Genomic DNA, 27,582 nt, shown 5'->3' on the forward strand with positions numbered 1-27,582 from the left:
TGAGTGTGAAGTGGTATCTCATTGTGGTTTTGCATTTCTCCAGTGAGTATTGTGTTGAACATCTTTTCATGTGCCTATTGGCCCATTGTGTATCTTGTTATGAAAATATTCAAATCCTTTGCTCATTTTTAAATTTGGTTGTCTTTTTTTTTTTTTTTTTTTTGTGGTATGCGGGCCTCTCACTGCTGTGGCCTCTTCCGCTGCGGAGCACAGGCTCCGGACACGCAGGCTCAGCGGCCATGGCTCACGGGCCTAGCCGCTCCGCGGCATGTGGGATCCTTCCGGACCAGGGCACGAACCCATGTCCCCTGCATCGGCAGGCGGACTCTCAACCACTGCGCCACCAGGGAAGCCTCTGGTTGTCTTTTTTATTATTAAGTTGGAAGAGTTCTTTATAATATTCTGGATACAGACCTATAAGAGATATATGACTTAAAAAGTAATACCTACCATTCTATAGGTTTCCCCTTTGCATTACTGATGGTATTATTTGCAACATAAAAGTAGTTTTTAATTTTGATGAAGTTCAACTTACATTTTTTTTTTTTTTGGATGTGCACACTATTTAATGTGAGTTGCTGTACCCAGCACCGCCTGCTAGGCCTCTGTCCCTCCTCACAAAGCTGTGATTCTTGGCCCCAACACCCTTAACCCAGATGTGGTATAAAGACACCGTCTGGAGACCACTTTATGCAGCTAGAGAAACCAGAAGACACTGCCCGCCCCTTCCCCAGGAAAGTACACTTTAAAACGTAAAGACACTGAAAAAAAAAAAATCTGAAGAGGGAAACTATGTGAGCACCCCTAAAACCAAAGTGTTGTATATGCTTAAAATAAAGCATTAAGTAAAACTATTACATCAAAAAATCCCTTAAGCCAAAGGGTACAGATTTCAGGATGCTTCCCCGTCGTGGGCCATGGGGTCTCCCTGCTCGGCTCTAGTGCCTTGGGGCCTGTGTGGCAGAGTGGGCGCACCGCTGGGCCCACCCATCGTGCCAACGGGCCTCTTCTGTCCACGCTCCTCAAACACGCAGCCAAGGGGCAGCCTGCCTACTCTAGACTGGAGAGCGGGTGGGCAGTCCTTCAGTCCATCCTGGGGGTGCTCGGGGAGGGGGGGCACTGGCAGAGGCATTGCATCTCCCCTACAATGTCCCCAGCTCTCTGCCCTGTGGTCCCCCCTAAAATTTAGAGCCCCCATCTCCATCCAGTGCCAATGGACAGTCCCGGGGGTGGGGTGAGGGGAGGCCTAGTCACGGTGCACCGGCTGCCCCTCCCCGCAGGCCTCGTTGGAGGAGGGGGTCACGGCGGCAGTTCCTTCCGGAACCCGTGGGCAGCATGGCTGCGGGTGCAGCTCAGTCTCACTGATGCACAGCCCCAGGAGGCCCTTGGTGGGCTGCTCGGTTATCCTGTCCTCGGGCACGCCGAGGCTCGGGAGCCAGCCCGGGGGTTCCTTTCATGTCGGGTTGGGTCTCAGCGTGAGCTTGTCGTGGCCGTGCTGGCTCTGGCACCAGAGCAACCAGAGCAGACTGACGTTGGCGATGCCACGGGTCTACATCACCGCCTCCTGCGCCATCAGGCCCTGCACCAGCAGGCTGACCGTGGAGAACTGCAGCTCAAGAGGGCGTGGCCATCAGCCGGTGCCGCTGCAGGCCCAGCGTGAAGGTCACGTGCTCCAGCAAGCGCCGAGCGAGGAGGGCGAGGAGGGCGAGGGCGTCTTCCTGTAGATGCAGGGGAGCACGCCCGGCTTGCGCGCTAGCTGGGTGCTGGATGCCCTTCCCCAGCGTGCTGCAGGAGCGGAAGGGCAGCCCCGTGGCCCCGAAGTTGAAAGGACTCCCAGCCCTGGCGCCAGGCCGGCGGCCGCCAGGTAAGCCGGGTCATGCAGCCGTTCCTCAGGGCCTGGCAGCAGGAGTTGAAGAGAGCGTCGCTGGTCAGCTCACCCAGCGGCTCCAGTTCCCCGCAATTCAGGGACAGGGTTGGGCCCCTCCGGTCACACACCCGCGGGATCCGGGTAATCCTGAGCTCCTTAGGGTTCTGCCTGAAGCGCTGCAAGATGGCCAGGAGCTCGCGTATGTGTGGTAGCGGTCCCTTGCTCCATCTGGGTGGGCGCCAGCGCTCTCGGTCAAGGCCGCAGCCACGGGCAGGGAACATCAGGGAAGCCGGGAGGCGCCCTGCCACAGGAGCAAGAGGGATGGCGGGCCCTTTGACTCCTGAGGAACCACCAGTATGGGTGGTGGGCACCGCCTCAGCTTGAAGATATACCCAACCCTCGCTCTCTGCACGGTCTAACCTCTTTAATTTTTATTTTGTTGCCTGTGCTTTTGGTGTCATATCTAAGAACCGTTGCCTAATCCAAATCTCAAAGATTTATACCTGTTTTTATACTACGAGATTTAGAATTTTAGCCTTTATATTTAAGTATTTCATTTTTTTAGTTAATTTTTGTATATGGTATGACATAGTGGTCCAAGTTCATTCTTTTCATCCAGTTGCCTTAGCACCATTTGTTGCAGAGACTGTTTTCCCCCACTGAATTTTCTTGGTACCTTTGTTGAAAATAAATTGACCATAAATGGGTCTGTTTGTCAAAATTCGATTCCATTGTTCAGTTTGTCTTATCCTTTTGCCAGCACCAGTCTTGAGAATGGGAAGTGAGAGTCCTTTAACTTTGCTCTTCTTTTTCAAGATTATTTTGCCTTTGCTTAGTTATTTTCATTTCTATGGGAATATTAGGGTAAGTTTGTTACTTTCTGTAGAAAAGCGTGGCTGAAATTTTGATAGAGAGTCCATTGAACTGGTGGATAATTTGGGAAGAATTGCTGTCTTAAAATATTAAGTCTTTCATGAACACAGGTGTCTTCCTCTGTATTTAGGTATTCTTTAAATTCTTTTGATGAAGTTTTGTAGTTTTTAGTGTACACGTCTTGTACTTATTTGTTAATTTTATCTCTAAGAATGTTATTTTCATGCTACTGTAAATGAAATTGCATTCTTAATTTCATTTTTGGCTTGTTTATTGCTAGTGTGAAGAATGCAGTTGATTTTTGTATGTTGATCTTGTATCCTGCAATCTTGCTGAACTAGTTTCATTAACTCTAATAGCTTTTTTTAGTGAATTAGGATTTTCTGCATGCAAGATGATGCCATTCCTAAAAACTTTTCTTGCCTAACTTTCCTGGCTACAACCTTTAGTATTATGTTGAATAGGCATCTTTGTCTTGTTCCTTATCTTAGAGTGAAAGTAATCACTGTTTGACTGTTAAATATAATGTTAGCTGTGGGTTTTTCATAGATGCCCTTTATCACGTTGAGGAAGTTGCCTTCTGTTACTGTTGGGTGTCTTTATCCTAGATGGTAATAATATTGGATTTTGTCAAATGCTTTTTCTACATGTATGGAGATGATTTTTTTTTTGGTCTTTTATTCTGTTAATTTGGTGTATTCCTTTGAGTGATTTTTGTTTGTTGAACCAACTATGCATTCCTGGGATAAATCCTTTTTAATGTTGCTGGATTCAGTTTGCCACTATTTTGTTGATACTTTTTGCATCTATATTCATAAGGTATGTTGATTTATAGTTTTCTTTTTTAGTGATTTCTTTGTCTGGTTTTGGCATCAGGGTAATACTGGCCTCAGGTAATGACTCGAGAAGTGTTCCTTTCCTCCTATTTTTGGGAAAAATTTGTGAGGGATTGTTAATAATTCTGCTGTAAACATTTGGTAGTATTCACCAGCAAAATCATCTTGGCCCCGGGCTTTTCTTTTTGGGAATTTTTTGATTACTAATTCAATCCTTTTACTTCTTTTAGCTCTATTAGACTTTTTCTTTTGAGTCAATTTTGATAGTTTGTATCTTTCTAGGCCTTTATTTTATCTAGGTTATCTAATTTGTTGGCACACAGTTATTCACAGAATTTCCTTATAGTTCTTTTAATTTTGTAAGATTGGTAGTGATGTCCTTTCTTTCTTGATTTTAGTAGTTTTAGTGTTACTTTTTTCTTTAGTCAGTCTAGCTAAAATTTTGTCAGTTTTGTGGATCTTTTCAAGGATCCAACTTTTGTTTTATTGATTTTTCTCTATTCTTTTTAATTTTTGGTTTCATTTATTTCCACTCTATTCTTTATTATTATTATCATCATTATTATTATTATTTTCCTTTTACTAACTTTGGGTTAGTTGGCTTTACTGTTTTATATTTTTAAGGTGGAAGGTTAGGTTATTAATTTGAGGTCTTTCTTTTTAAATATAGGTATTTATAGTTGTAAATTTCACTTTAATCACTGCTTTATCTGCATCCCATAAATTTTAGTATGTTTTGTTCTCACTTTTACTAATCTCTTTCTAATCTCCCTTGTGATTTGTTTTTATTTGATCCGTTGGTTATTTAGTTTTGTACTGTATAATTTCCACATATATGTGAATTTCCCAAAATTGCTTCTGTTATTTATTTTTACTTTTATTCCATTGTGGTCTAAGAACATATCGTATGATTTTAGTACTTTTAAATTTACTGAGACTTGTTTTATGGCCTAACATATGGTCTGTCCTGGAGAATGTTCCATGTGCAGTTGATAAGAACGTATTTTGCTGTTGTTGCATTGAGTGTTCTATAGATGTCTGTAAGACCACCCAGAATGGTGGTCACTTCTGGAGGGGAGGAAGGAAAATATGACTGGGGTGGGTTCACAGGGAACTGAGGGGGTTGTAATGCTGAATATCTCAAGTCTTTGGTGAGTACATGAGCATTTTATTATTTCTCTGTAAGATGTACGTATATATTTTTATTCATGCTTCAATATACAGATTATACTGTAAAATATATCCAGCTAGCCATGAGACTATATTGTGTCAGTCCCATATTCTGCTTACAGAGAATACGGCTTAAGGATCAGGATAGGCTTCAGTCGTTCTGGATTTTCAAGGATGTCAGGAAGAAAAATAAATGTTTGCAATGAGCACAAAAGTGACTTTTGCACCTGCTTTCTTACAGCTAAATGAGATGGTGTTTTAAAAAGTTAGCTTTATGGGCTTCCCTGGTGGCACAGTGGTTGAGAGTCCGCCTGCCGATGCAGGGGACACGGGTTCGTGCCCCGGTCCAGGAAGATCCTACATGCCGCAGAGTGGCTGGGCCCGTGAGCCATGGCCGCTGAGTGAGAGGCCCGCGTACCACAAAAAAAAAAAAGTTAGCTTTAAGAAAACAAGGGCATGTTAAAGGAGATACTCAGTGAATTCTTGCAGTAGGATTAGAATCTGAGCAGACCTTACTGTCCCCAGGAGGATTTGGTGTCAGGTAGCATATATAAGGCTGTGTCACTCTACAAGTCCCTCTGCAGGTGCAGAATAATAACCAATGTTTGGTGTTAGATTTGTATTTAGATTAGTGACCCCACTTCCCAAGTGTCTCCACACAAGTGGCATGGACACATTACAGGTTTAGAGAATGATTTCAGAAGCAACTGAAACATTATAGACAGAGGCAAGACATGTTTGCAGTGTGGCCAAGAGAGTATGGACTTTTACATCCTGGGCCAAACAAGACCTTGATCTTGAGAAAATTGTAATCATAAGGAAAGATGATTTCCTGAAGTGACTTTTGCAGGGTGAAAAGAATTGAAATAACATAGGACATTAAATGAGAATTTCTGAATAAATATCTAAATGGGCCAGAGATGCCTTTGCATGTTGTTCCTAGGAGCGGTCTCCACTCACAGTTCTTTTCACTGCCATGCTCAAAGGAAAGATCCTTTGACAAGCCAAGAAAAGTTTGATGCAGGCACAGCTTAAGAGATGTTAATGAGTTACTGGACATGCAGATGTGAAAATAAAGGCTACAGTTGGGCGTCAGCACAGAGCTGGAAATTTTGCTTACAAATTACACAGACAGAAAAAAATTCTCTGTGAAAAAATTGTGAATCAGGAAAAGAGAGTAACTAATATGCAGGTTGGTTTCTAATTATGGCGCCACAAATTAAACAAGAAATCTTTATTTACAGCAATGTCTAGGACAAGTCAGTCAACTCTATTGGAGGGAAAGTTTGGCAAAATTAATGCTAAATAACAGAAATTTTAAGTATTATATTGTATTAACATTTAAATATGGATTTGCACAGACAAATCGTGCGAAAACATTTTATGTGCTCAGCACTATAGTAAGTAGCGTGACAAACCAGATGAACAATGCAGTATGTTTCCTGCCCTTATGGACGTTATATAATCTAGTTAAAGAGACACCATCAGGGTGAAATAATGAGATAAAAATATGAGGCAGAATCAAGAGTACTTGCTCTTGTGGACAGTTCTCAGCAACCTCACTCTCTGGGTCCTGGGAAAGAAGCAGGCAGTTGGAGCATCTACTTCTTGACCACCCAGGGCTCCTCATTCATTCCCACTGATTCCTCATTGTGCCCCCTTTAGCTTATATGCAGAAATTGCAGTGACTCCTAGCAGGGCTTTGTTATCGAGCTTTCTACAAATTAAAAACAGGAATTTAAAGGAATGAAAATTGCTTGGAGCAAGAATATTGAAAATGATAAAAGGGCAACTAATAGTGAGAAGGGAAATATAAAGCCTTTCATACACATGACTTTGAAAGCAGAACCAGCTGAGAACGTTTAACAAAGGAGCAAAAGCAAGCCTTGCCCTCCCAGGCCTCCATCTGACTGTGATGTTGTGCAGTGTGATGGCTGATAGCCAGGTGCTGACTTCATCATTAACAATATGTATGTATTTGGTTGAGCCAGAAATTGTGTAATACATTTGGGAAATCTTTCCATCAAAAATTAGTTCAGACACAACCTCTTGGTGTACAAAGGGAATAAAGCCTCAGTTCTCAGGACAAATCACAGTGGACTACCTCATTACCCAACCATCCTGGATAAATGAGGCGTTACTCTGTATTACTGAGTCTGCCATTGTATGGTGTAGGACACATTTTCTATATTATTATAAAATAAAGTTATAATATTATTTTTGCAATATCACAGCTTTTATAGTGGTTCCTAAGGCAGCAAGTTAGCCAAATTTCAGACACTGTAATGGAAGGATCTTCTGGATCAAATGGCTTATTAAATAGATAAACTCAAATGAAAATAAGAACATATTTCAAGTAGGTCTTCTGTTTTGATATTTGCATGTGTAGTTTTTCAGCGTTCTGGGGTAGTGTGCAGCACAGTAAAAGGCAATGGTAATGAATATCACTACGCACACATATTTGTATTATAAAAGGAAAACTGTGCACCTAGATTTGTGATCAGAACAGAATCTGAGGGATGTGTATCATGATGGCAGCACTGATTTTGGAAAAACAAAAAAAGATGGAAGGAGCAGTAACCCAGGCTTAAGCAACAGCAGACTTTTCTTTTTTTGATTATTCATTTATTTTACGGGATTTCAACAGTGAAAGAGACCCGAGGAGCCGTAAAATCAGTCCCTCCAATTGAAGTTCAAAAAAGTGAATCATCTCTTGCACCCACCGATTGGTAGTAATTAACTTGAGGGCATCTCAGTTACTCTTCTATTAAGCAGTTCTAGGGAATCAAATTTATTTTAGTTTACTTATTAGATCCATCCTAAGCACTCAAGGTGCTTTTGAGGGATATGATGCAAATTGTTAGCATCATTTAACATTTATTGAATTATAGCATCACATGCCTTAGAGCAGACACTAGACTTAATGAGAAGAGCAAGACATTCCCACTTTATAGAGAGAGTAACCAAGACAGGCGGGTAGGAGAAAGACTTGCTCAAAGTCAGACAGAAAATACTGAAAGGAGATTAGGTAGGACCCAGTTAGGTAATCCTTGGTAGATTGCCGTTTTCACTTGTACATAAGCTGAATTTGCTGGGGAAATATATATCAGGAAGAAATAAAATGTATTGAGAAAAAGAAGAGTTAAATTTTGAACTCTGGAATGGCAGTTGTGATGCTTAAGCATAAACACTTGGAGGGGTGGTGGTTAAACTCCTGTATTTACTTAGCTACCATTCTGTTTGCATTTCTCAATCCGTCTCTGCCAATTGGTGTCTGTCACTAGCCAACTAGAGAAGGGAGAGACAGGAAAGGGAAATAGTAAGCCCAGATTATCTTTTATACGTGTATAAATTAATGGATATGGTAGATTTTTTCAATGTGGAAACTCAAAGTTCCGTGCCTAGTTCTATATTTTGGTTGTGTCAGTAAACCCAGAGCCAATGGGTTTATTTACAATCTTCTTTTCTGATTGGAATGAATAAAAGGGAATCCTAGATCACAGAGGATTTCAGTCTCCCAGTTGGGATACCCCACACCCCTAACATACATAGACAGAGATGACTCTGAGCTCTTTCTATGCTGTGTCCATGGTCATGGCTGCCCACTGCTCTGTTCCAACCCAAACTCTGCTGTGATTTCAAACCCATGTCTCTGGCTGAAGCAGGCTGCTTAGAGTTCTGGGTTGAGGTTTGTGTTTGTGGAGGGGCATACTTTCTTTCTTCAGACTTGGCCCTGCCAGTAAGTCTATAAATAGGATTCTAATCCTCTGCACTTCTTCCTGTGAAATTCCAACTTTGGCTGGAATTTTGATTTTAGAATTTTCTGTCCATGGAATTAAGTCTTTTTGGCCTCCTGTTCTCTACCCCCAACATCTTGTTTTATCTTTTTATTTCCAATAAAGGCATTTCTACTGAAGGAGAAAGAAAGTGGGAATAAGGAATGATGACTACTGGAGGTCGATTAATGTATCAAAACCCAAAATGATTATTTTTGATTCATGACTTCTGAAAATATATGTGATAGTTCTTCAACATTAGGAGAAAGATGAACAAAGAGCAAGAGAAAATCTTTGTTGTTTTATTGATCTTCCTTAATTATATTCTTTTATCTCAGGAATAAGCTTGCACAGAAGCTTCTGCTTGTACCTGCTGGATAGACGGATGCTTCTGAATCTACATCATTCCTATTGCTTTTGCCATTCCCCAGCCCTTGTTAAAGGCAGCCTCTTCTAATACAAACAAAACCATACAAAAAAAAAATCTAGATTTCTCTTGGTTTCTAAATGGATAAGAATTTGTTTCTGAACTGAAAGGAGCTTTTTTTCCCTGACAAAAATCTGATCATTTCAGGAGAAAACATATGACAGGTAAATATTGCTTTCCTGGTGATAGCCCAGAGTGGGGTGGCCCAGCAAAAACATCCAGAGACAAACAAATTAAAGACAAGAGTAAAAACAGTTACTGTGCTCAAGCACAGGAGGGATGAGAAACATACCAGTAGTGATTATTTATATTCCAAGTATGATTCATATCATAACAGATTGACATGTATTTGCCTTGGAGACATGATTGGAGGAGAAAATCTGAATGTTTGGTGAATCAGGGAGACTTCATGGAAGAGACAGCTTTAGAGAAGTGTGTAAAAAGTGTCTGGGAAGGAAATAGAGATTGGTAGTTCCAAATACAGAGGTGGTCAAGGTGAGTGTGTCTGGGAAGAACAAGTTGTCTGACTGTGGGATACACGAGAGAGTGAGAGATGAGGCCAGGAAGAGAGAGCCGTATTGTGGATGTCTGAAATGTTTATACTTGAATTGGTAGGCAGTGGTTTTTAAGCATGCATGTTAATAGGTTTGACGTTTAAGAAAATTAAATGGTGGACCAGAAAGACTGGAAGGGAAGTAGGATTAGCAATCAGGAGCATTTTGTAGTAGCGAAAGTGAGAAATCTTGAGAATCTAAGCTAAAGGAAATGCTCAGATTTTATTGGCTGTGTCTTCATGAAGCTAACATATCAAGTGATTGAATAAGCCATAGATCCCTTAGTAAATTTAATAAAAATCTCTGGAAATCCTCCAGAAAAATATCATATTTGCACATACTCATAAAAAATGTTGCTTATAATTTCAGGGAATTGCTTATAATTTCCTGGGAACCAGAGAGCATTTAGGAACCTATGGGCTACAAGTTAAGCATCTTTGAGTCTGACTGATTTGATTGCATTTAAAAAATGAACCAATCAGTTATCTAACAAATATTGTTTACCATTTTGACATAATATAGATTGGCATTTCACACTTTTTTTTATAACTTAGTACAGAGGTTGTGGTAAAACAATTTTGGCAATTACTACATACTCTTATCATCCTCTGGAAGATGAATATTACATATCGTCACGTTAAATGTTCTACAGTAAAGAACACCGGCTTAACTCTGTTTACTCCAGTGCTTCCAGCCGTTAATCCAGTGGTTGTCAGAACCTGTCTCTGCAGTCTTCACCCGGAGACCCCTGCTTAATTGTTTCACAATCTTCAGATATAAATGGAACTTAGGCTCCAAGGACATAAAGTCCCTTTGCATCTGCCCTCACCTCTCCCAGCCCTCCTTCCTGTGAACCAGGAGGTAGATGTTCCGGTCTTTACTAACCAGTAGTGTGATCTTGGAAAAATTATGGCCTCAGCATTCATTTCTGGAAAAGAAGGGTATGAATATCTATGCCCTGTATTGGTGGTTCTCAAACCCTAGCGTTCATCAGAATCATCACGAAGCCTTCTTAAAGCCCCACACCAGAGTTTCTGAGTGTGAAGGCTGGGCTGGGGCCTGAGAGTTTGCATTACTGTGGAGTTAGCTCCCAGGTGATGCCGATGCTGGCAGTCAACAGACCAAACTTTGAGAACTGCTGCTCTAGCATTTTTAAGATCCTGTAAACACTTAAGACTCTTTCCCATTTAGGTCATTTCCTCTCCCGAGCTGGCGACTCACTGCCTACCTGCTCCTGTTTGGGGTCTGCAGGGCCACAAATTCTCCATGCATTATTTTGTGTGACGGTTGCTATTGGTGTATTCTGAGCAAGACTGTATCATCATCGCTGTTGCTCTCGCCATTCCCCAGCCCTTGTCAAAGGCAGCTTGTCTAGTACAAACAAAGTCATACAGAGCATATAAATGCTTTTTAAAATTTCAAATGTGTATAGAGGGCACTAATGAAATGTGTCACTATGTTGCTGACATGGCTTAAAGCAAACTTTTTTGGATACTACATATTTGATGAATCAAGCCAACATGCAGTTAGACTTGGTTGTACAAAGAACTTATTTACATGGCATTTCTTTTAGGGGAACACTGCTCTGTTTACTGTGTATGTTGGAGTAGGTGCTGCTTAAACATGGAAAGGATTCCCTCTATTCACACTGCATGGGAGCAACTTTTGCAGAGCTAGTGCTGGGACAAAATGATGACATTGATAAAATTTGACTGTGGGATCCCTTCACTCTGTGTTCAGTCATTTAATAAATATTTACCGATCATTGGCATATAAGGCATTAAGCTAGATGCTTTGGGGGATACAAAAATAAATCAGACCAAATCCTTGCCCGCAATGGAATTTATAACCTAGTGTAAAACTTAAGATGTGTACATTCATGAAGACAGTGAGCAGGGCTGCTGCTTTATTGGCTGGGCTCAAATGACAGCAAATCTATTACTAGTTATGTGACCTTGGACAGTTTGTGTAACCATTTGAGCCTCAGCTTTGTAATGGTAGGTAAAGTAATGCTGCATAGGATCACTTATGGCTTCATTGTAAAAACCCATATAAAATGCTTTCTACCATGTTGAGAATATATTATGTATTCAATAAACGTAGCAGTTTTAAAAACTATCATCATAAAAGTAGAGTGATAAATATAATAGATAATTTTGAATGCTTACTATGTGTTGGATATTGAACTAAGAGTTTTTCATGTATTACTTCATTAGCCCTACACCAACCCTTAATAAACTGATAGTATAGTCTTCTTCATTTTGATGAGAAGCAGAGAGAATGAGAGATGAGAAGCAGAACTCAGGAACCTTAAGTCATTTCCCTAAGTACTATAGCTTGTAAATGCCTGAGCTTCTATTTAAACAACAGCATTCTGGTTCCAGGGCTTGCACCCTTAACCACTATGTGTACTGCTACTTAATAAATGCTCCAAGAGAGATAAACAAGATACTTGAGGAAGTCAGAGGTAGGAGCAAAAACTTCTGTCTAGGAGGAAGTGCTACTATGATAAAGGCTTAAAATTTGAGCTAGGGCTTGAAAGATAGGGGGATTTTGGCTTTGCACATTCTCACCTGCCCTGTTCTTATTCAACATATTTATTTATTGCATAAATAGTTACCCAACACTTCTTTTGCACCAGGCACTGTGGTGGGTGCTAGAGAAGCAGCAGGAAGTAAGAAGGGCACAGCATCACTGGTTCAGTATCCATGCCTTCATCCAACTTGTGATCCAGAGCTGGAGGTGGCAACCCAACAGGCACTTAATCAGTAATTATGAGGGAGAAGTTTAGACTGCTGTTTAATTCAGGAACTATGAGCTGAGGGCTTACTCCATCCTGGGCTGTGCTGCATGCCATGGGGGACACAAAAGTGAAGATGTGGTTCTGTTCTGCTCAGTAGTTAGACTCCTTGGGAAAAACTTTGTTTTCTTCTTCATGTTTCTTGCTGCTGTATATATTCTGTCCTGCAGTGGACATCTCTGATCCCAAATCCATTCATTCATAGTTATTTGTGATCTCTTAATTTTTTAAAAAAATAAATTTATTTATTTATTTATTTATTTATGGCTGTGTTGGGTCTTCATTGCTGCAAGCAGGCTTTCTCTAGTTGTGGCGACCGGGGTCTACTCTTCATTGTGGTGCACGGGCTTCTCATTGCGGTGGCTTCTCTTGTTGCAGAGGCTTCTCTTGTTGCAGAGCACGGGCTCTAGGCACGTGGGCTTCAGTACTTGTGGCACGTGAGCTCAGTAGTTGTGGCTCGCGGGCTCTAGAGCGCAGGCTCAGTAGCTGTGGTGCATGGCCTGAGTTGCTCCGCGGCATGTGGGATCTTCCTGGACCAGGGATTGAACCCGTGTCCCCTGCATTGGCAGGCAGATTCTTAACCACTGCGCCACCAGCGAAGCCCGATCTCTTAATTTTTAAAAAAATTTTAATTTAATTTAATTTTATAGTGGAATCTAGAGGATTTACAATGTTGTGTTAGTTTCAGGTGCACAGCAGAGGGATTCAGTTATATATATATATTCTTTCTTTTTCAGATTCTTTTCCCATATAGGTTATTATAGGTTATTGAGTAGCGTTACCTGTGATATACAGTAGGTCCTTGTTGATTATTTTATATATAGTAGTATGTGTATGTTAATCCCAAACTCCTAATTTATGTGATCTCTTAATTTTTAAATAAACTAATGTGATTGGATAACATTTTTAAACTATTGACCCATTTCTGCCCCTCCCTCGCTTTTATTTTTTATCCCTCTCTTCTGCCACATACCTCCATTCATGCAGCTAAATTTTGGTCCACACATTGCCTAAAGAGAAGGATATTACAGGGCAGAAAATTGAGGGAAGGGTCAGTCTTTCTGGCTCTAGTTTCTAAAAGCCTGTGCCCTGAAAGGAAGGAATAGGACTCCTGACATAACCCACTCCAGTCGGAAGAGGCTTCCTGGGCAGGGAATGCCTTTAGCAATGTTGGGAAATGACAGTGATTAAATTTCTGCCACCTCAGCTGTGAATGAGGAATTGAAAAAAAAATTCAGTTAAATTATAGAAAAATAATTGGAATCCACTGCACTGATTCATGCTAAGATTTATAATCCTTTCCAGATAATTTTGGATTTCAGTGGGGACTTTCAATATCATATTCACTCATTCAACAAATATTTACCGAGCATCTCTCTACCATGTCCCAGGGAAGTCAGAGGCTAGTATTAGAGTGTGGAGTAAGAACAGACACAGGTCTTGCTGAATATTACCTTCAGGCAGAAAGTCATTAATCAACTAATTACACAGATAGATGCAAAATTACAAGTGTGGAAATTGCCACTGAGGAAAAAGATATAGGGAGTATTCACAAGGGGGTCTGACCTCTTCTGGGGGGAGCTGAGAAGTCTCTCTGGGAAGTGACATTTTAATTGAGACCTGAAAATGAACAGGAGCTAATTAGGCAAAGAGGAGAGGAGAGAGTCAGTGTTTCTGGCAGACAGGATTTCATCCCCTTCACGTGGTGGCAGAGCCACTAGAAAAAAATCTTTATTGAAGGGAAGGGAGAGACTGTTGATCGCAAAATGAAGGCAGCTACTGACATGAAGTGCTTTCCTGAGCGTGAAGGCATATTCTGTGCATGGGGGCTGCTTGTGTGTGTCTCCTATTATGTTTGTGCATGCCTCCCTGAAGCCTCAAAGCTCAGTGTCGAAGGCTAAACTCTTCATCTTTCCCCAAGTCTGCCCCTGCTCCTGAGCGTCCCATCTTGACAAATGATGGCTCTGTCTTTGCATTTTGTATAAGCCAGAACCCTCAACATCATCCTTTCCTCATCTTTCTTCTTCATCCCGTGTCCGATCAATCTCCAGGTTCCGTCAATTCTGTCTCATTAATTTCTCTCACAACTAATTCACCTCACTCCACTCCCACTGCCTTAACGGGGGTCAACACCCTTCCTGCCAGGCTCTGTGCATACTGAGCTACTTTACGTTCTTTGAGGAAGCTGCACCTTTCCCTGTCTCCAGGTTTTTATGCATATCTTTCCTCTGTCCAGAATCCTCCTTCCCCCCTCCTCCCTGTCTTCAACTAAGGAGCTCCCGGTATGCCTGTCCTTTGACAAACCCTCCCCGGCCATCAGCCACAACCGCTATGGAGATGAGGTTGGCTTTTCCTCCTCCTTGTTAGGGATAACAAGTACTAAGTACCTCATACTTATCCCTATCAACTACCTGTTTATTCATCTGTCTAGAGCTGGCTATCCAACATGGTGGTCGCTAAGTACCCGTGATATGAGACACTTGAAATGTAGCTAGGATGAATTGAGACACCATGAGTGTAAAATACCATATTTTAAAGACATAGTAGAAAAAATGCAAAATATTTAATTACTAATTTTTAACGCTGGTTGCATGCTGAAATGATAATATTTTGGATATATCAAGTCAGATAAATACATTAGTAAAGTGAAATTCACCTGATGCTTTTTACTTTTTAAAACGTGCTTAGTAGAAAATTTAAAAGTATATATATATGACTCACATTTGTGCCTTGCATCTTTTTCCTATTGGATGGTACTGGTCTAGACGCTATAAACAGCTAGAGCAGGGGTCAGCAGACTATGGCCCATGGGCCAAATCTGGTCGGCCACCTGTTTTTGTCAATAAAGTTTTATTGGAACACAGCCAGATTCATTCACTTAGATATTTTCAATGGCTCTTTCCCACTACAGCAGCAAAGTTGAGCAGTTACGATAGGAACTATATGGCCCACAAGCCTAAAACATTTACTCTTGGCCCTTTTCAGGAAAAGTTTGCTGACCTCTGTTCTAGAAGGCTGATATTGTGTTTTATTCATCATTGTATCTCAAATCATTGCTCAATAACTGGCACTCAGTAAATGTCTGCTGAGTAAATAAATGCCTAACCAGTAGATATTTGTTGAATGAATACAAGTTTGAGAATTATATTGGCAGGATTATCACTAGCATCATTTTATAACCCACAGCTGTGGTGACCATATGACTACAACTAAAAATTGAAATATGACCTGATAAGTAGTTATGTAACTGGACAGAAGTCATATACAATATTTAAAATTGGAACACCCTGTAAAAGCCCAGAATACATGGTCCCCACTTCCATCATCATGAAATATCTTGATTTTGGAGTAGACAGAGATATTTTAATTATGCCTGAAATAGGATGGAGCGTTGTATAAGTGAGAAAGAGAACTGTCTCAAAGGTTGGATATTTGGGATTAAGGGTTTAGGTCATAACTACCTTTACTGTTCCATGTGTGCTCTGTTGATATTGTAGAAAGGAATCTGAAAACTAGAGGGCAGAGTGATGATGGAGGCTAAAGACCAACAAAGAAGAGACTCCCGGGAAGGCAATATTTCAGTCTTTTTGCGAGAGATCCTGATCTTCCAGAAAGGATTCCTACCTTCAACTTTCCTGTAGGTTCCTCCCATACAGGCTTCCTACAGGTAGTTTTTGCCTGGAAATGTAAAGCAGTAAGTCACATGGAAATCTGAATTGGTTTGCGTACATGGGAATTAATTCTTAGATCTTAAAAATGGCGCTGAGGATGAGTTGGAAGAGAGTTAAGTACATCTTCACACTTTGATCCACATATACTCCTGTCATGTACTCTCTGCTCCCAAATCTACAGCTGTTAGAAGGCACAAAATCATTTTCTTTTGCTTTTCTCTGTCAAATTGTTGATGAAAATGATTTTACCAAATTGAAACATCCAGAGTTACCATAGATGAGAATCAAATTTCAGGTCTCGGTTATGCAACATAATCTCATCTCATAAGAACCAGTCATTTTTTAAAAATCATAACATTTCTCAGTGTTGAATTGAATCTTTTCTTTTTGAGTAATTAAAGTTGTAAAAGCAACTTGATATATTCTTTGGAGCAGGTAGATTCCACAGGGCTTTTCTGAAGGGAGGCAGAGAGTTTTCTTTTATTAGAGCATATTTGGGAAGCAAACAAAAGAAGAATGAGAATAGTATTCATTAGTAACATACGTGATTAGTATAGAAAGAGAATATTAAACATTTGATAAGTTTTACTTTAGCTGGTCCAGAGAAATGAGAGATTATAAAGTTGATAAGATCATAGAGCTGAATCTGTCCACCCACCCACCCACCCACTCATTTATCAATCTACCAGCACCTGCTTATTAAATTTATTGAATTACATTTATTAAAGTACTATTTGTCCAGCTCTGTAGTAGGTGTTATGGGAGATACAAGGGAAACAAAAGACAATTCTGTGAATCTAAGAAGATTCATAGAATGCTAGGTGTGAAGATGACGTTATTGTAATTCAACACTGCCTCTTTCGCATTAAGAAACAATTGTTAGGTGATTTGTGTAATGTAATACTCAAAGAATTGTATGGTGAGCCACAGAACCCTAGTTCCCAGTCTAATAATTTTTCTACTGATACCAGTTGGGTAAGTCAGATATATATATATATATATCTACCTAAAAGGCTAGGAGTAAATAATTCCAGGTCATCATGTAAGCAAGTGTGGGATCACTGGATGAGTCTGATCTATAGGGCTTTGGAGAATATCTAACAGTGATCAAGGTAAAAGGAAGGTTGAAAGGTGGAGTGGGGTGTGGAGCTGGACTTAAAGGAAATACAGAGCTTAGAATCATAAACGGTAGAGAGAAGACATTTCAGAAGACAAACAAAAGAGACAAATGCTAGGGGAGAGGAACTAAGCAGAAGAGAAGGGAAAGAGAAACAGCTAGGTTAGACAAGAGTCGACAAAAGTGGTGAAGGTGGCTTTGTGTGGAGCAGAGGCCACCGTGGAGAAGCTGGTGATATGAGGTTGGGTCAGTGAGGTGAGAGCGTCGATGTTAGAAGGTTGAATGCCTTCTGGAGAAAATTTTTTCTATTAGTAAGAGGCTAAAGTGTAAGCCAGGTTTTGGGAAGATTTATACACTGCACTCCCACTCTAGAGAAAGACAGAGTATTCCTCAAGGGCCCAGCAAGAAACCCAAAAGGAAAGAAAATCATTCTGGCAAATTAAATAAATATGGAAGTAAGTGTATCATGTTTCCTTTCTCATATCTTTATATTGCATACCACTTTCTGATGTTTGATCAAAATTTACTAGTTTGGTGGGAAAATCTAAAAGAGAATATTTGGAAACTAATGACATTAAGGATATGCACACATTTATTTTCAGAAATAGTCAATTTGTACTCCACTGGGGTTGGATTTTTTTTAAGGTTTTGATATACTGCTCAAATTATGGTTTAGGTAGGATGAAATGCATCCTTGAACATTACATTTTCACAGTAATATCTACAAATCACTCAGAACACCATCACTGGCACATAGTAAATATTTTATATCTTATTGAAAAATAATATTTTTTTCTTGTAAAACATTGGAATCATATTCCTTTTAGGCTCTTTCCAAAAGTTTCCCTTGAAGAGCTTAAAAAATAATCATGCCTAAATCTTAATCATACAAATTTGCCAGTAAATTTTTAGGGCAGGAGTTTTTGGTTTGGATTTTAACTGCCATGGGTTCGGCATACCAGATTCTGTTCTGTGTCATCACTGTGCATTGCCACTGCATTTACACGTGGAACTGGTATGGAAAAACAATCTATAGCTCTTTACTTCTGTTTCTTTCTTGTTTCTCATAATGTGAGTAGAAAATTTATATCTACATAAATAATGCCAACCTTCAGCTATTTATCCAACTCTTTTTATGAGTTTGCAAAAGATGACCAGTGATCAGGCTCTTTCAACTGCACAACAGTTGCTGCCTTTATCTGCATAAATAACTTGCCTTTCAGTGAAGTGGAATGATAGGAACAGAAGAAAAACATGGCCATTCATTGCCTGTTGTTACTGAGAAAGCGAAGTTGGAGAGTATAAGCATGGATGTGATTTATCCTTTGTCTCCTGAAGGCTTGGCTTGAGTAATTGGCTACCTTAATACTTCCTTAAACGTTGTTCCTTGTTCTTTATCAAGGACTTGATAATCGAATGAGGGAAACAGACATGAGTAGACAACTTGTACAATGGAAGGAGTGCTGTAAAGCGGACTAAAGAAAGCACATGTGAGATTTGCCCCCTTTTCCAAGTTGATAAAGAAGATTGACTACTCATTTTAGTTTCTGATGCACACTTTTCTGAAAATAAGCATATTTTTAGACCGTGACATGAGGTTACTATCTTTCTCCTCACCTTCAAATAGGGGCAGGACTTTCTGAATAGATATTATGGATGGTAATAAGACGCTTCTGTGCTCGTCCTCCGTGTGGCTAAGGGTGTGGGAAAGTGGGCGCTCATACTTTGTTGGCAGTAGGGTGTATCAGAGGATATCAGTTGACTCTCTCTGGAAGCAGTTGGGTAATATGATCCGTGAAGGTGCTGTGTATCTTGATTACTACTCAGTCCGTAGTGCCTAAAATTCAACTTGAATAAATGGATAAATTAATAAATCCTAAAATATTTAAAATTTTGCATATGATTTGATGCCCAAATTTTAATTATAAGAATTAAAAATCATGTGACTCTACTGTTAAGATTTAGCTATAAGAATATACATTCTGTTGTTCTTTATCATACTAAAAACTCAAAACAGCTCAGTTAAGTTTAACACTATGGGATTTAGTAAAAATTACATAACATCCCTACTATGGACTATTGCACGCCCACAAGTGATAATGTTGCAAAGTATGTATATAAATGATACAGAAGAATGCATGAGACTTTTATAAGTAGGTCATAAAACAGTGCCTAGAGTGTTACTCCATTGTTATAAGATGATAAACTAAGAATTTTTAAAAGGATGTCAAAGAAGGGAGTTTACTGGAGGCTTAGGTATTGCCTTATAAACTCCAAAATTTTAGTGGCTTGAAACAATAACTATGTAGCCAATTGGCTTTTGTGAATCATCAAGGAAGCTCTGCTTATCATAGCTGCTCAGGTTCCCAAAATGAAGCAAGCATCGCAATCAGTGATGATCACTGTGTCATATGGAAAAGACCTCTGGAAGGTTTCACACTAGGAAATAAATGCTGTAACATGGAAGTAAAAGATGACAGTTCTGCTCACAACTCATTGGCCAGATCTAGTCACATGTCCCACCCACCCAAAAGGGAGCAAGGAATTATAATCCTCCCATGTAATTGGGGTGAGAGAATTAGAAATGTTTGGTGAGCAGCACTAAGGATACCACTTATGGTATCAATATTCAGCTCACTTTGTCTGTCTCTGAGGAGACAATCCAAAAGTCCTATCCAATCAGGGCATCAAAGTCCAAGCTTGTGATGTCTGGGTGGTGCCTGATGGTCTGGATATGGCTCCTTTTGATCTTCAAACCAATTGAAAAAATAGATTATCTCTTCCCCAAAACACATAGTACAGAATGGTAGAAGACTGGCAGGGTGTCTACAGCACTCCCATTTGGAAAGGGGAAGTCGCTGGTCCGTATCAATCCTGAAATCTAACTGCAGGTCCCAGTCCCCTGGAGATAAGGAACGCTTCATGATTAGGTTTTGACTGGGCTCCTGGGAAAGGGTTTTCCAATCCATTGTTCCATGTAGCCCTTGGATCTGCCCTTTAGAGGTCTTTCTTTTTCTATTATTTGCCTTTGCTCCATCTGAAAAGTGCACTACAGAATGTGCCCCCCTTCAAGGATGAGAAGCTTAGCCTGAAAATGCTCTCAGAAGCTCACAAGCCCAACTGTTGTTAAAGTTTCTGTCTTTAGACTACAAAAAACTGTCACCAACATTTTTGGAAGGCTGTTAGTTTTCTTTGGCTGTACAACTTTCTAAAAAATTTAATCAACTTTTTTTTTTTTTTATAGTTGATTTTGGTTAGTTCCTCGTGCTAATAGCCACATACGCAGCTCTTTATTGAGACATCCCTCTCTCGGTTTCATCTCAATTGGAGTTATCTTAAACCAACCAGGCTTCATTGGAAGAGCCACAACTTCAGGCTCTTTTCGTTTGGGCTCTTTTGTCCAAATGAAAGGCTAAGTGCCATCTTAACTCATTCAGAAGTTTAACAGTGGGTGTGAAAACCATACCCTTGATTTATTCTTTGACACAAGGCTGTGTTTTAATCTTCCAGTCTTTCACCAATTGCTGATAAGAAACAGTTGCCTCTTCTATGTCTGTTTTCCAGATTCTCTGGACCATCTCCGTTACCTTCCATACTTGCTTGCAAATCAGTTAATTGTGTCCTGAGCTCATTCTTTTTATTGTAGTACCTTTTCAAAGGTGGCCAACAACAGTCGACATCTGCTAGAAAAGTTCTGTTTCCCAATCACTTCCTGTAAAGCTGCAAGTTCACAAAGTTTATCGCCTTCCTTTCAAATTACCACAGGTGACATTTTCACAAAATAGATTATCTGTGCATAAATTGTTATCTTTCTAGCTGCAGACTGAAGACTCTTGCTGCCTGTCACCTGACCACTCATCCTATGCCACGTACCTTAGTTTTCTGATATGCTGTTACTCCAGTTCTAGGCCCTTATTTTGTATTGACCAGAATAAGAGAGATCTGGTCCTCAGGTTTGTCGGTCCCTGAAATTTTATTGTCATCAAATGATTTTGTCCCATTTTGAATGGAAAACACATTCAAATTGATAAAAGATGATGGGTAAAAGTGTTGATTTGTTAATTTAAAATTGAAGGTCTATTTAAGTAGCTAAAATATCTGTGTTCTCCAACCACAACATATTATTCTGAGTCAAGAAATTCTAGAAACCATTACTTTAATCTGAATGTTTCTTGGTTACTAAGTGTTAATGGATTGCTTGATCGTGAGTGGATATCATTGTGGAATAATTCATCCAGCCTCTGTAGAAGCTTGACCTCCCTTGTATCACAAGAGAGCTCAGCACTTACATAGAGAGGGACACATTCAGACAGGGATCTCATCTTGTAGTTTATATTCTAGGAGGTAGAGACAAACAACAAATGGTGAACACGAAATAATACTTAGGACATAATGCAAGTGCATTTTAAATAATAAACCTGGGTGATGGGATGTAGTGTAACTTGGAGGACTGAACGGAGGAAGATATTGCAATATTTTAGCTAAAATGGCCAGTGAAAATCATTCTAAGGCGGTGACATTAGAGCCAAGACTCAAATGAGGGGAAAGGGGTAATCATAGAAGATCTGATGAAAGAACATTCTATGTAGAAGGAACAGCATGTTCAAAAGGCCAGTGGTGTGAATGGGCTCAGTGTGTTGGGAGGATAGAAAGAAGGCCTAGGAATGAGGAGAATGGTGAGGAGAGAGGTATGTGGTCATGTCTGAAAGATTGGCCAAGGATGTATCATGTACAGCTTTGTTAGTCATGTTGAGGAGTTGGTGTTTTCCTCTAAGCCCAGTGGAACCACTGGAGACTTTTAAGCAGTAGATCAATCTGATCTGTTTTATGCTTTAAGATCACCCTGGCTGGCTGTTTGGAGAATGAACTCTGGCAAGAAACGAGTGGAAACAGCCCACTGCAGCCAAGGTGTGAGACACTGGTCACTTGGATTAGAGCTGTAGCAATGGAGATGGTGTTAAGTGGTGGGATCTTGAAAACATTTTGGAGATGAGAGTTGGTGAGATTTGCAGATAGATTGTTTGAGAAACATGAGAAAAAGTAGGAAAATGAACGTTGTTTCAAGTTTTTTGGCCTAAGAAACTTGGTGGTAGTGATATCGTTAACTGTGATAAGGAAGACAGCTAGGGGTAAATCAAGAATTTTATTTTGGACACACTAAATTTGAGATGTCTATTAGACAGCTAGGAGGCGATGTCAAGTAGGCAGTGGGATATATAAAACTAGAGCCCAGGGGGTGTTAAGAGCTAGGGATAGAGATTTATGAGTCATCAGTACAAAAGTGTTATTTTAAGCCATAGAAGAGGATGAGTTCACCTAGAAAAGGAATTCGAAGAGAAAAGAGGGTGGACGACAGAGTTAAGGGTTAGCAGAGGAGGAGGGACCAGAAATGGAAATTAAGAAGGAGCAAAGTTGAGGTTGGAGGAAAATCAGGAGTGAGTGGTGGTGTGAAAACCAAGCAGAGGTATTTCTGCGAGAAGAAGTCAAGCGCTGCAAGTTGATGAAATGCCCTAATACAGCTTCCTGATTAATATTTCTCCCAAGCACCCACAATACCATGCCCCTCTTTCTAGCATTTGATCCTACTGGAAAGGAGGCTAATTACGGAATAGTAATTGTTTGTAGTATTATTCCCTTTTGGTCAATTATATTAAGAAGTGGGTGAAGTGGTATCTTGGTTAACGAGGAGCTTGGGTCTCTGCTCCAACCTTGACATCACTGGTGATAACTGCTTACTCGCTGTGGAAGGGTTACTTAACTTCCCAGAGCCTTGGTTTCCACTTGTTTTCTGGGGATGCCAGTACTCATATCAGAGGCCTGCTGTGGGAATTGATTAATATAATGTATACAAGGCACTAAGCTCAGTGCCTGGCAAAAATGTAATTAGATCACAAATGGTAGCTTTTATTATTTTTTTCCCCAGATACTGATCGGCTAATTACAGAAATGGGTCACTATTGAGTAATCCTGCGCACTGTTGCAATAGGATAGGAGCCAGTCACTCCAACTATGTATTTAATGCCTCCTGCTGCTCCAGCCCGCACTCCCACGTGCCCGTCCTTTTGAGTCAGGACGTGTAAAACTCAGATAAGTGATGTCTTAAGAGATGGAAGGATAGAAACGTACCTCTGTGCTTCTCTGCGAAGAATTATCCAGGCCTGGCGGCGTGTCAAGCTGCCAGTGAGCAGATAAAGTAGGGATAGGGGCCTGTGCAGAGCCGAGAGTGGGTCATGAACTTTGTTAAAATAAGCAGGCATTTCCCCACCTTCGGGCAGCTCACAAGCCTATCTTATCCTCTGAAGCCCAGGAGAGTGGGTCAGGGATATAATTGAGCAAGGGTCTCGGATTCATTTTCCAGAAAATGAGGCCGTTAGCCCTGGCTGCTCTCTGAGAGGTTTTTGTCAAACGTAACAATTCCTCTGAAACTGTTACAGTTCCCCTCATGGTCCCTCTGTGCCAGCCACTTTCATCTGTGGAGGCGGTGGGGTGGCAGTGGCCACCCTGGAGTCGGGTAGGCAGTCAGCGCTGGTGGAGATGGGGCAGCGCCCTTCCTCCAAACTGACACCCCCTCGCCCCTCTGAGGGCATCTCAGTTTTGAAATAACACCTTCACTGTACCCCTCCTTCAACACAAACACCTACTTTTCAGTTCAAATTGACCTGTTAAACTAATTTTCCCTCAGGGAGAGTCATCACTTTGGCTTAATTGTCAAAAAGATAGTAAGCCAGCTGTGGATCTGGACCACCTCGGTTTGAATCTTGATTCCATTGCTTAAGATCTCTGTGATCTTGATGAAATTGATTAATCTCTCTAATCCTGGATCCTCATCTACAAAATGAGACTGATTGCTGTTGTGTAGCCTATTGTGTAGATTAATGAATTAATTCACACAAAGGACTTACTTAGCATTATTTACTAACTTAGTACTATTAAGTCTTTAATAAACGTTGATGGGATATTTTGTCTCTGTTATGCAAGAACACTGAGAAGCTTGTTTTAAGAGGCTTCTTCATGTTGTTATTCTCACCAGTGGTAGTTTGCACATCGTTGATGCTTTCAGCATTTTATTCCACCCTCTCTGGTGCTCTGAAGAAAGAGATACCATGTTGGAAGCATCTAGGAAACTAGCTTTATGATATAGTAGAGGATAATGACACCTCCTCTAGTTTTATATTTATGAGAACAGCTAACCCATCAAACAAAATGTCAACGTGGAGCTGGAGTCATTTGACTGAGTATGTTTATCTTTAGGGTGTTTTCAGCTGCATGTAATAGAAAACTGACAGAAACTTGTTTAAGTAATAAGAAAATGTATCTCACAAAGCTAAAATTCCAGAGGTAGGATAAACTCAGCCATGTTCTGAAGGATCCACTGTTTCTGCATCTATGCCATGGCATCCTCAGAGGCTTGTCCTTCCTTTCAAACTTGTCCCTCTCTGGTCACAAAAGGGCTGGTAGAGTCCCAGGCATTACACGTCTAGAGAAAGAAGGGCCATTTTTCCTCATGTCTTTTTCTCATAGGATCCTATTGATAACTGTAAGAAATCACTAGCTTGCAACCTTTGGAACGATTCCTATGCTTTCCATTCATACAGCAGCCTCCTTAGGCATGTAGATGGTCTCAAGAGTTCAGCGTAAATAGCTCAACAGCTTACCAGCCCAGCGTCCCAGGTCCTCTCTTCCCTGTGCCTCTACCCTTTCCCACATGGGCAATTGCACATTTTAAAGTCTATTACTTGTAGAACCTCATTCCTGGTTCCAAGTGTTTTTATCAATTTGGGTTATCTGTCGCAAGCAGCAGAAAACAACTCTGGCTGATTTAGGCAGGAGGTAAATTTGTTTAAAATGTACTAAATAGTTCCAGAATGATCCTGACTTTTCTTCTGCTATAAAGGACATCATGGAGACACTTGGCAAATCCTGAATAAAGTCTGCAAATTAGATAATAGTATCGTATTTGTATTCATTTGATGATTTTGAAAATTGTGCTGTGATTTTGTAAGAGAATTTCTTTTTATTAAATACACAATGACATTTTAGGGAAAAGATATCATGTCTACAATTTACTATTAAACAGTTTAGGAAAAATACACACACACACAGAAGGATAAAGCCGTGTCTAATAATATTAACAGGGAAACTGGCTGAAGGCTATTCAGGAATGTTTTGAACTACTCTTGTGACTTTTGTGTAGCTTTTCATATCCAATTAAAAAATTGGCTTTTAATGAGGCAAAAAGATACAAGGTAAGGTTGCAGTGCTGTATCAAGTCCGGCAACTTGTTTTAATAAATCACTAAAGACAATGAGGAAGGTATTTAGTGAATAGCTCGAGAGTGGCCTAGATTGCAAGAGATTCGGGCCAGAAGGCTTCAGAGCCAGTAACAATGCTCCAGATCACTCCATGGAGCTCAGCCCTTGTGGACAGAACTGCCACCTCCATGATGTGCTGCTGGACATCGTAGTTTGCGCTGCTTCTGTGGCTGGTGCTTGACACTCTCCCCACCATCAGCACAGTTGCTCCTGCCCCCGGATAGTCTTTTTTTTTTTACATCTTTATTGGAGTTTAATTGCTTTACAATGGTGTGTTAGTTTCTACTTTATAACAAAGTGAATCAGCTATACATATACATATATCCCCATATCTCTTCCCTCTTGCGTCTCCCTCCCACCCTCCCTATCCCACCCCTCCAGGCGATCACAAAGCACCGAGCTGATCTCCCTGTGCTATGCGGCTGCTTCCCACTAGCTATCTACCTTACGCTTGGTAGTGCATATGTGTCCATGCCACTCTCTCACTTTGTCCCAGCTTACCCTTCCCCCTCCCCGTGTCCTCAAGTCCATTCTCTAGTAGGTCTATGTCTTTATTCCCGTCTTACCCCTAGGTTCTTCATGACCTTTTTTTTCCCTTAAATTCCATATATATGTGTTAGCTTACGGTATTTGTCTTTCTCTTTCTGACTTACTTCACTCTGTGTGACAGACTCCAGGTCCATCCACCTCATTACAAGTAGCTCAATTTCGTTTCTTTTTATGGCTGAGTAATATTCCATTGTGTATATGTGCCACATCTTCTTTATCCATTCATAGGCAGATAGTCTTTTTACTACGGCGACCACTGCCAGGGACTTGTCTCCAGGGCCTTTGCGTTTCAGCTTCACTTTCAATTTCAAAGTCCGGGCTGCAGGAATCAGACTGAGAGAGCCCAAGTCATGGGCTTTTACGTAGACACCAGTTAGGCTTGTAAAAATGAATCTCAGGAATTTTCAGTCTCTAGAGTGACACACAAGTCCTGCTTTGCCACAGAGGGAGGGATTCTTCAAGAAGGAGTGGGGTTCAGACACCACACAACCCACAAAAATGACAGATGTCCATTGCAAGGTGATGTTTGCAATTCTGTCTCTCAGGATGTCAAAATACATTCTGGGTGTTGTTCTGTTGAAGGGTAGGAGCAAAAGAAAATATTTCTTTCAACATGGAAGTAGTAAAATACTCACAGATGTTGGGTCCTAACTCACACATACACTCATAGTGTGGGTCAATATGGAAAATTATCCTCAATGAGATTTAACCTTCTGACATTACATGGAAAAGTTGGACCCTTTGTCTTCAGTTGGATTGCTTTTATTCTCAGTAGTCTTTATTCTGAACATTGATTTTTTTTTTCGTTCTCTCTCACAGGCTTTTAAAATTTTCCCCTCTTCTGTTTCTTTTTGTAAAAGTGATTGGGTTATTTTATATAAGGTTGCCATTTTTCCTTCAGAAGATATTCAGTTCCTGTCTCTCAAGAGGAAAACCCAGTCCTCAGCTCTGGTCCCTCATCTAGTGCAAAGTGGAGACTCAACATACTTTTGTTTCTCACTCAAACCTTGTTTTAGTATGTGATATAAATGTCATTATATAACATAATAGAATATTGAGGTGTTACTTCTGCCTAGTATTGTGTTAAGTGCTGTTCGTGCATTGAATAATTTTTTTGCTCCTAATATCTAATTGGAAAAGAAAGATATGCTTCGCTTAAGGAAAAAAACAGCAGTATCATATAATTCTTAAGAGCATAATATTTTATTTTTGTAAATGTTCCCCATAAAAAAATGATTAGAGGAAAGTAAAAAGATATGAGAAATTGTACTCTAAAAGTATTTGACATCTGGTTGGAATTTTTATGTTATTTGATTGTCCAAAGTTTCTTCAGAGGAGTTGAGGGAATTTTAACGTTTCATTTGGCAGTCAGATCTGGAGATGAATTTAACTGGCCTTCAGTAGTGCTGGCCTGTTCCTGAGAGAGAGAGATGATTGAGAGGGAGGGGTGGAGAGGGAGAAGAAGCCTTTACTTACCCTCCTTGAGGCATGACTCGGGTGGACCGTCTGAATTATGGGACTTATTGGCAGCAAGCAAGTATTGCCGGAGTGGATTACTGCAAAATGCTTCAGCTGGGGATGGTTTTGAAAACCGCTCATCAATTACAGATGGTACCTGGTATAGTAGCAT

At 40.4% G+C, this 27,582-nt stretch overlaps 1 pseudogene; it reads right to left on the reverse strand.

Moving 5' to 3' along the window:
* Positions 1 to 226: 226 nt before the first annotated feature.
* On the reverse strand, positions 227 to 27,582 carry LOC149746921 (uncharacterized; annotated as a pseudogene).

This window comes from Delphinapterus leucas, chromosome 17, assembly GCF_059928025.1.
Source record: "Delphinapterus leucas isolate spDelLeu-1000000601 "Yukka" chromosome 17, BTC_Dleu_Yukka2, whole genome shotgun sequence".
In the NCBI taxonomy this organism is placed as follows: Eukaryota; Metazoa; Chordata; class Mammalia; order Artiodactyla; family Monodontidae; genus Delphinapterus; species Delphinapterus leucas.